This window comes from Micropterus dolomieu, linkage group LG08 (genome assembly GCF_021292245.1).
Source record: "Micropterus dolomieu isolate WLL.071019.BEF.003 ecotype Adirondacks linkage group LG08, ASM2129224v1, whole genome shotgun sequence".
In the NCBI taxonomy this organism is placed as follows: Eukaryota; Metazoa; Chordata; class Actinopteri; order Centrarchiformes; family Centrarchidae; genus Micropterus; species Micropterus dolomieu.
The window spans coordinates 10,269,382-10,279,131 of NC_060157.1; the positions used below are offsets into that span (position 1 = coordinate 10,269,382).

Here is a 9,750-nt window from a genome sequence, read left to right on the forward strand (position 1 = left end):
CTTGTTTCCGGTTTCCTGAGAAACTGTCTTTTCTTTAAACTTTTAATATGTCTATTCAAAAATCTTTTGCACGTATTGTAATCAAATATCTTCCCACAGTCAAACCTTAATTGTCAAACGGGTATACCGTTCTTAGTTTTAAGCATTTGATAAAAGGAAAACAATTGTCTTTGATTAATCCTAAAACAATCTTTGCTCAGGAGCTGGGGAATTTAGTTATTTAACATTAAATTCGAGCTGGAAAATTGCTCGAGTAGCATAGGATGATATTTATTTATCATATCCTTTCTAAATGAAATGTCAGAAAGTGTTGGGAACAAAGCATTGGTTACAATATAAAATTAGGCAATGTCAGGTGACCTTGCTGGAAATTAAAACACTGCAAAATTAAATTATTTAGATTCTTTTCAACAACAATATCAACAACAACATGGTAACATAACTACTCAAATGGAGTGGGTAGACCTAGTTAAGTAACTTAAAGATTATTTAATTAAATAAGGTAATGCTTTGAGTTTTACACAAAGAGTTCAGGGCTGTCCTCTGGTGTCCTGGAGTTTCTCATTCCTGGGCGTGAAGAGGAGAATATCCTTTTATCATTTTAACAGTCAGGCACCGAGCCTTAAGTTTTATGATCGAACTGCACAGAAACAGCACTTAGGGAAAGCAAACCTTGCACCTCTTCCATTGGGGTCTCTGCTGAGAGTTGATATCTCACCCCCCCCCCCCCCCCCCCCCCCCCCTTCTCTCAGAGAGAGAGAGAGAAGGAATTTTGAGTCTCCAAATTATTTGATATAAAATGCACAAATCCACACTGTTTGTTCACAACAATGTAAATACTGAGAGACTAAATACAGGGTTTTTCCTGGCTCAGAATGGGCCTTTGGGGGTGACTTCGCACGACAGTAAGCTTGATCGGAACGCGTTCAGTAAAGGCAATGAATTACCTTATGACCCGAAATCTATGCATTTTCTTGTATAATGTTAGTATAATACTATGTATACAGGTTACACTTTATTTGGATAATCTGCCTACAGATAGTTTATTAGTTGAGATTTAACTGTTTCACAAATAAAACAATTTTCTGATATTAGCCTACACCACTGTGCTTAAGGTTTGATTAGCGCTAATGTTTGTGTATTCATTATAATTTCAGATCATAGTACAGGCTACTATTTATTCCAGTTGGACAAAGCAGTTTGATTTTTGTGGGTTGTTTTCAGTCACTAAATTATTGTGCAAGAAAAATGCTCTATATGGTGGTTAGTCTCCCGTTTGTTTATGCAAATTAACTTGTCAGTAATAAAAACTGTGCATACAGAACAACTCGTTAAACATTTCTAAATATTGCTGTAGTGCCTCAACCTTTTTTAATGTCCCGCCTCCTTTGGTGCTGGTACACCAAAGAGTAAAAGTGACAGAACTGGTAAATACCGAGACACTTCAAGCACAAATGGCTTTTATATCGTGAGAAGTAACAGGAAGTCATTAGCGCGAGCTTCGTATTGGAGCGTTCAGGCGTGGTTAAACCAACGCAGCAGCTGGTTTATAAATCCAGAGCCTGCTGCATGTGTAAAACAAAGCGGTTGTGGATGAGAGGACAGGTGACTGCTGGAAGACAAGGCATTGTATTGGTGGTGATGGAGCAGTGGATAAGACACATGCCTTTGGTGTGAGAGACCCGGGTTCAACTCCCCACTGTGACACATCCACCAATGTGTCTGTCCCTGAGCAAGACACTTAACCCCTAGTTGCTCCAGAGGTGTGCGACCTCTGACATGTACAGCAATTGTAATTTGCTTTGGATAAAAGCGTCAGCTAAATATATATAAACACACTGCTGTTCTGCTTGCTCACCAGTTGTTTGATAACAACCTTTGAAAGGTTGTTTTTTTCCCCCAATTCTGATGATTTTCCTTTGGCATTCCCTAAAACCTCTTTGGGGGGGCACCAAACATTTCTCTATGCAGGAAAAACCCTGCAAATAGAAAGACCAGTAATAAGTAATGAAATGAAATAACATTGCATTTGTTATTGAAAATGTTCATGAGTTTGTTTTTAATCTATTCTGCATTTTGAGGCTGCACATTGTCTGGTCTGCATTATATTGAAATGTGTGTTTGGCCTCTCCATTCATAAATAGCCAGGAATTAAAATAGTAGAGGAATTGTGTTATATATGGATATGGATATGATATCGGATGTCTGCACGATACTGAGTTAAATAGCTGGATCGGATATCGTGACAAGGCGGGGCAATCTATTCAATACAATTGCACGCGTTCTACGTTTGTGCCCGTAGACCCAAACATTTTGCTAGGAGAGCTAACGTAGCCTGGAGGGAGCTAATAACAAGGGGTCAGTAATTAAGATGTATTTCACCCTTTATCAAGCCTGATGTTGCCTTAAACATAAAATAATGATTCCCAGTTTCTTCCCCACCTTGGGGAATACAGCTTATTCATTTTCCACTGTTATTCCTTTAATTATGTTTTGAGTAATTTGTGCATTTTACAAATTACTTGTAAATATTTTAAGTATTGTTTACTCCAAATAAGTATTGCACACATCCCGAAAGAAGTCTTGACTCAGTTTCACATTGTCAGCCAAAACAACTTCACAGAATTCGTACTGTAAGTATATGGAAAGGTAATTAATTCATCAATTTGTAAATGTATTGCAAATCTGTAGCATAAACACAAAACTGCATTAATTATAATTAACATGAAGCTGGTGATTCAACTGGCAGTGGATGACGATTTCACAATAGGACTTTCTGATGACTACTACAGGCAAGCATACTGTGCCACTGCTTTCCATAAATAAAAATATAGATAATTATTCTGAATAGCCATGGCAGTGTTACAACACAAATTAATCAATCTACAAAATGGCGCCCTACAATATGGTTTGAGAATAACAAACTAGCTATGTACCGCTATATTTTTGGCTGATATTGGTGTCCTCTGAGTTCTTCTATCATTTAAAGAAACCAGTAGCAAGTGCAGAAAACATACCAGCCTTCATTATTTTTCTAACTAGGTAGAAGAAACATTAGCAAAACAAAATGTAAGAAAGCAATTTTCTAGCTTGTAGTCGTTTATAATGACTTTCAAATGTACTCATGGGGAGATGCTCTGATTTTAATAAGAAAAACATCTGCATGATGATGTGTGAAATTAGATTGGATTATACTGTGATGCATCTTTCTACTGTATATGTTTTCTGTAAAATAAGTATACCACCATTTCCATTAGAAAAAACATCTCAAACAAAATTATGTTCTATTATTTACATGATTGTGTTCATCAATAATCATGTGATTATGTTTGTTTTACTCGACTGTTTTCTCAATGTGCCACAAACTATTTCTAATTGTCACTGCGTTGTCTTTCAAATGTTCCCTAATCTTAGGGTATTATTCTAAAATATGTTATCGATAACAAATCAATAATTTATTAATAACTGATTTCTGGTGGCAATATCTTTTGTAAACTGGTGATAAATTCAGAATCAGAAATGCTAATTTAGTGTTCAGCCGTGTTAAAGGCATGCCATTTTGCACGTTCAACTGACCGCTAAGCTGGAAAAGGGGACAGAGTGGGTGTTTAGACCAAAAACAGCATGTGTTGGTTTGGGTGTGTTAATTCATGTACCAGTGAGACAATGAAATATGACCTAGGATGTGCAGTTTAGTTTATATGAATAGGCTCATACGTTTGAAAGCTTATCAGACATGAAAACACTGAACTGTAGTTTATAATAATATCAGGAAGGATAATACCACTCCACAAGTTTGCAACGATCAAAATTATCAACCAGGAATTTGCCTGAATTGATTTGCCGGCGAAGTGCATTGCCGTATGACGTTCCATTTGCAATCTAACAATCCATTAGTTGAGACAGGTTAAATGTTTTGCTATTCAAATGAGGGGGCTACGCATTTTCATTCTGAATTTGCAAGCCACGGACGGAAGTATAAAATGTGTTTAAAGGGCAGATTTTGATGTTAACGTGTAAAAATATTTTGTTCAAAGTGACAACAACAGCTTCATTACTTCCCATGTAAACTGCTGTTAGCTCATTCAGCAAGCCGGGGTGCAAGACAAGTTAAACACGATGTATGTAAAATTAGAATATCAGTGTTTCCCCACAGGATTTTGTGAGACTATGGTGGGTGGCCATTGATCCTCAAAGTCAGGCAAAGACGCTAACCCTGCCTGTCAGCTCGCTCTGCTACTTTTAACTGTATTTACCATAAAGGCTGTAATACGTGTGCACTCCAAATTTAGCAGCTAGGTTGATCGCGTTCTCACAAACTAGTGGCATTGGAAACAGTCAACGCTGTTCAAACCCTTAATTAACGTTACCGTAATGACCTCAAAAGAAAAGTGATTGTCTTAGTCGGACGCCAAAGTGTGTGCGTGTGCAAGTTTACAGCAACGGCGGAAACACAACGATAGAAGTCATAAATGTTACTATATTTTTGGTTCATTTTGAAACTATGGCGGAACAAATTAGACTGTGGCGAGCCGCCATGGTCTCGTTAATTAATGGAAAACACTGAATATATATGGTAGATGTGTTGTCAGTTGCACGGCTACTGGTATTGTTTTGAGAAATTCCTTGCACAAGGAACTCAGGCAAATAATTGAGACTGACGACTTGCCTTTATTATAATAAACATGAAGAAGGGGAGCAGTGAAGCAACTATAGTGCCCCGACAGGTTCTGTGCTCTGCTCTGGAGTGGCTGTTAAATTGAGTGTTATGAACTGCATGGGTCTAATCTTTGGTCTCTGAAACAAGAAATTATCCACTCAAGCTTGTATTGATGACTCTGCTAACAATCAGCAAAAGTATATATGAGAACACAACAGGGTGGGAGTGTAGTTACACTCAAGGCCTCAAAGTTGATGGATCAACTGAAAGTATTTGTTGGCATGGCTATTTTCTTAAGCCAAATGGTACCCAGTCCTGGGATTGCATCTGTCAGCAACACCACTCAGATATCAATAAGTCCCGGAGGGAAATGGACCCACTCTCTATTTATCCCCACAGTGCAGAGGAAGCTCATGGAGGGCAAGAGGGCAGTGGTGACAGAACATGTTATTTCATACATATTATTCATCCCACGCTGTTCCTTCAATTTGGTGCATGCTGTAAATATGTAGTGCCTCCACTGCAGCATATTTTTAATGAAAACACATAATTTTTTACAAAGGTTTAAAAAATATGATTAACTTTGATTGCACCCTGTGAATTGTATAAATGGTCATCACTATTTTGACCATCATCCTTAACCAAAATGGATTTCCTTGGCGCAGCCTGAATGGATAACACAGCATTATCATGTTTCTAATGTTTTTATTACATTGACTACCATGGTCTAAAATAGAATTTTAGGAGAAAATTGATATTTGTGGTAATTTTTTATTTTTTAAATTAAGATTTCAAAGAAGTTACAATTCTGTTCAAACAGAATGTGAGCACCAAAATGTGTCTATTAGAAACTTCAATCCAGAAAATCAGTCTGTCAGTCAGTCAGTCGTGGTCCACTTTAAAACAATGTTGCTGGCAACAACAGCAGCACTTTTAACTGACGGCCATGACATCACATTAGAAACTATTATTTCAACTGGTGTAAGCACAAATGGTTTGTCTGCATCGGCAGGAACTTGAAATCCGACACTATCCTATTTTGTAGCAGCAAAGTTTTGAACTGTGTTAATAGCGAAGTTTTTTTGTACAAATGTTGCAATTTGACCTGAGGACACACACTTCATATATAGTCATTTTGATAATGCATTTTACATTCTTCAGGAGAGAATAGTAACCGCATGTCATTGTCTGCCGTCAAGCAGTTTTGCTGGAGAACATGTTCCCAGATCCTGAATAAAAAAAGTGTGTGACAACAAGTTCTGGGGCAACTATAAATTAGATTTCAAAATGACTGAATGACATTTTCCTTCTCAGTACAAATGATTTATAATTCAAAGACAGGCCTCTAAGCACTGTGAAATGAGCTTTTCTGCACTGTGGTAAAATGACTCACCTGACAACCAGGGGACTTTCCTCTTACCAGAAAAAATCTGCACAGCAAAGCTCTTAAGATGAAAATGTTGTAAAACATTAGCTGGAGAGTTTAAAGTATATATACTGCTTCCTCTCACAAGGCAAAGCAAACATGTCTAATCAGGCGTGGGCATGGGGGCGAAGAGCTTCAGCAGTTCTTGAGGTGTATAGTCTCACATTGTCAAAGAGCTGCTGAAAACTTCCCCGCAACTACATTTAAAGGAGACCTATTATGCTTTTCCATATTTTATGACTTATCTACAATGTTGTATGTTCATATTAAACATGGCCAAAGCTTCAAATAATGAGGTTAAAGTATTTAAAAGAAATCCCTGTGAGCGAAAACCGTCAGATTCCATCCTGTTCTGAACTGCTTTTTCTACCAAGGGCTCCATTCTACGTCATACGGACGGAGCTGGTGTTCTATATATGGTCATTTGCTCCGCACAGCAACGGCACAGAAATGCTCAGTCTGTCTGTACCGCTCAGCTCAGCATGAAGACCCAGTATAAGAGAGAAAATATTTTTTTTAAACTTTGAATCATGAAAAGCTGCCATACAGGAGTCACAGAACTACAATATAGGACTGGAAAGTAGTATAATAGGTCTCCTTTAATATTAGACTGTGAGGCTCGATATGTTACCTTCAGTAGCTAGCGTATATTCCTGTCAATAGTGAGTGAAATAACGGCTGACATACTGAATTTCAATCTCTTTTTTCATCCCCTGGCACATCACAATAGTTTCTTTATCAGTTTTTCAGATGTGATAAATAGCTTCTTGGCCTTGTAGGCATTCTTCATTGTAACCTGCTGATAGTGCCAGCAGTAAGTTCTGTGTGGTCACAGACAAAGGGCTGTAGCAATATACAGTAAATGGCCAGTGGTAGGTTTTTGTTTGTTTGTGAATATGCTTACTAATCCAGTTACTGATATCCATCTGGCTATATATGGCTTTGCTTATTTTAGTGTAAATAATTGCAAGTGGCAAGATGTTTTTGTACTTAGAAAATAATAAGCCTAAATCTAAGGTTCCTATTATTTCACTTTTACATAATTAAATTACAGGAAAAGTGCTCAAGAGTGGAGTTGCAACAATTAGTTGTTTAATAGATGAACAAACGATTAACCAATAATAATTTCAGCCATTTTCAAGCAAAATTGCTAGAGATTTGCAAAGAGTTGTTGCTTTTTGTCATATATAATGAATGAATATCTCTATCAATGGGTTTTACACTGTTAGTTGCATAAAACAAGCTATTGAATACATTACATTGGGCTCTGGGAAATTTTGCCATGCTTGCTTCTATTTTCTTAAATTGTTGAGACAAAATGCTTGATTGATAATCAATTAATGAATTATTCTCAAAAATGTATGTACCTTTAAGTATATGTAACAGAAATACTGCCCATTCTTGCATCTTTTCAAGATGTGCGGCACCATCAGATTCACATGTTCACAGGTGCCCCCTAAGCTGTAGCAGGATCCAACTACCTGAAGGTTCATCCATTTTGTGATAAAGTGCCTTTACCTTTAATATTGCCTCTGGCAGGGCCCCAGGACAGCCTTCTGTAGAGGCCAGACGAGCCTTGCTGGGTGTACAACTTCTCCGAGATACAGTAATGAACAGTCCTCAGGTGAATGTTCCCTTTTGTTAAATTGTTATTGTGCCAAAAAAGGGGTCTAAAAGCTTCTGGCCTCAAAACGGACAAGGTTCAGTATTTCCATGAACTGTAATTTCTTAAGTAAATCACAACTTAATTGTTTAATTGCAGTCACAAAATATCTTATCTGCACATTTTGCAGATTAGCCAACCTCATAATCACTTGTGACTGATAAAATTGTGTAAACTGCTAAAAATGTCAACCCAATATTTAATGCAAACAAAAAATTAAACAGAATACCTGAGAAACCGTAAGCTAACTTGGGATAATCTGTCATGCAGTGTTGGCCTGTCTCTGTGACATGATAGAGTTAAAGCACATTATGCAAATAGAAGATCTGTGGCAGAGTCTTGACAATTATTTTCTTGCTGCACACCTGAAGCTAAAACCCTTAATTGATTTTCAAACTAACTAACGAACCATGTTGTAGGTGGTTGAAAGGAACATAACGCAACCCTTGGAAGTGTGTCTGTGACAGTTTAAAGATATGAAACCATTTGCATAATGCTACAAACTGCTAATCAAACAAGATAATGAACAATGGAAAATAGTAGTGTAATAAATGAGCAGAGCAGCATAACAGTGTAACTGAAATAGAACTAGAAAAGAGGAATGAAATTCAATCAAAATGTTTCTGGTTTAAGTAAATCACTTATAATTGTTAAAGCCAAAAGTTAATGTATTGTGTTGTGTTGAGAAAAAATGCTTCATTTATATTTCTGCTACATTTCTAGTTTGATCAATAATATGTAACTGTTGAACACGTGACCTGCTCTGTGTCCTCTACAATATACTGTATAATAATTTCCCCACATCGCTCACCACCCTACCTGCTGTCTTCTGCCACTGGATGTGCTGTGCAGTAGCATGAATAATACCAGCAGGTGAACAGTGCTGGGGTAATACCAAAGAGACAGGTGATTGCACAAAGAAAATTCACCTAATGTCTCTTTAACCCTCAGAAGCCCAACACAGCATTCATCAGAACTCAATGAGGCCTGAAGCAGGTGGAGGAGCAGCTGTCTGAGCCCTGACAGGGATTTCCTGTGTTTGACATGTTGATCCAAAGGGACATGAACTCCTACCTTCCTTCCTTTCTTCTTTCCTTCCTTTCTTTCTTTACAAAGTATAATTAGAATAAGAGAGTGCATTTGACACTAGTCGAAGCTACACATTTGCGTACTGCTAACACCTTATTTATTGAATGTTGGATACATAATAAGTAATGACCTGTTTGTATTGGCCATACAAAACATTTAAACAGTTTTACTGTAAACTTCTTCAGACAATATTTTTCACTAGACATTTCAGGTTAATGAGTATTCATATCATTCCTCTTGACATTTTCTTCATGACAAAAGGTGCAGTATGCAACCCTCATTTGCATAATCTCCCTGTCATCCCTCTGCTGCTGGGTGCTATCTTCCCCCCACCCCCCTCCCTTCACCTCCTCTGCTTCAACTGTCATTTAAGAAACGTAAATTTGATTTGAAATTATCAATCCAACTAATCTTAGATGGCTCTATTTAAGTGTCGGTGTGCAGAAATGGGGAAAGGAAAGCGCACCCAAAAAACAAAACAATATTGTACAGGTATTAGAGCCGAGGTCACTAATAGGCGGACCGCGGTCCGGATCCGGACCCAGCCGCCGTCCTCTCCGGACCGCCGACCTACAGCACATTTATTATTGAGACTTACTACCTCTTGACGGAGCGTTTCTATTTTAACCCGCGCAGCTTTTCCAGCATTTACTGTACTGGTTTAGAGGACCAGGAAACTCACAGACCAATCGCATGAGCTCCAATCGTCTCATGTGACGCTGCTCAGCCAATCAAATCTGTGCATACCGATGCTTGCGAGTCGAGTCCGCGAGATTCACCAGAGACGTTTTGGAAACACACCCGAATTGAGGAAACGAAAGATGAAAGAGATTTCACATGACTTTTAATCAAGAATGTACAGATATTTACATGTACATTCCTCCCACGGGCAGTTCAAAACCAGAATATCTC

General features: G+C 37.9%; 1 protein-coding gene across 2 annotated transcripts in view; it reads right to left on the minus strand.

The window, feature by feature from the left end:
• The window catches only part of LOC123975236 (metabotropic glutamate receptor 4-like), a 151,621-nt gene that overhangs the window by 49,919 nt on the left and 91,952 nt on the right, over positions 1 to 9,750 (minus strand). The gene's annotated exons all lie outside the window — the stretch shown is intronic.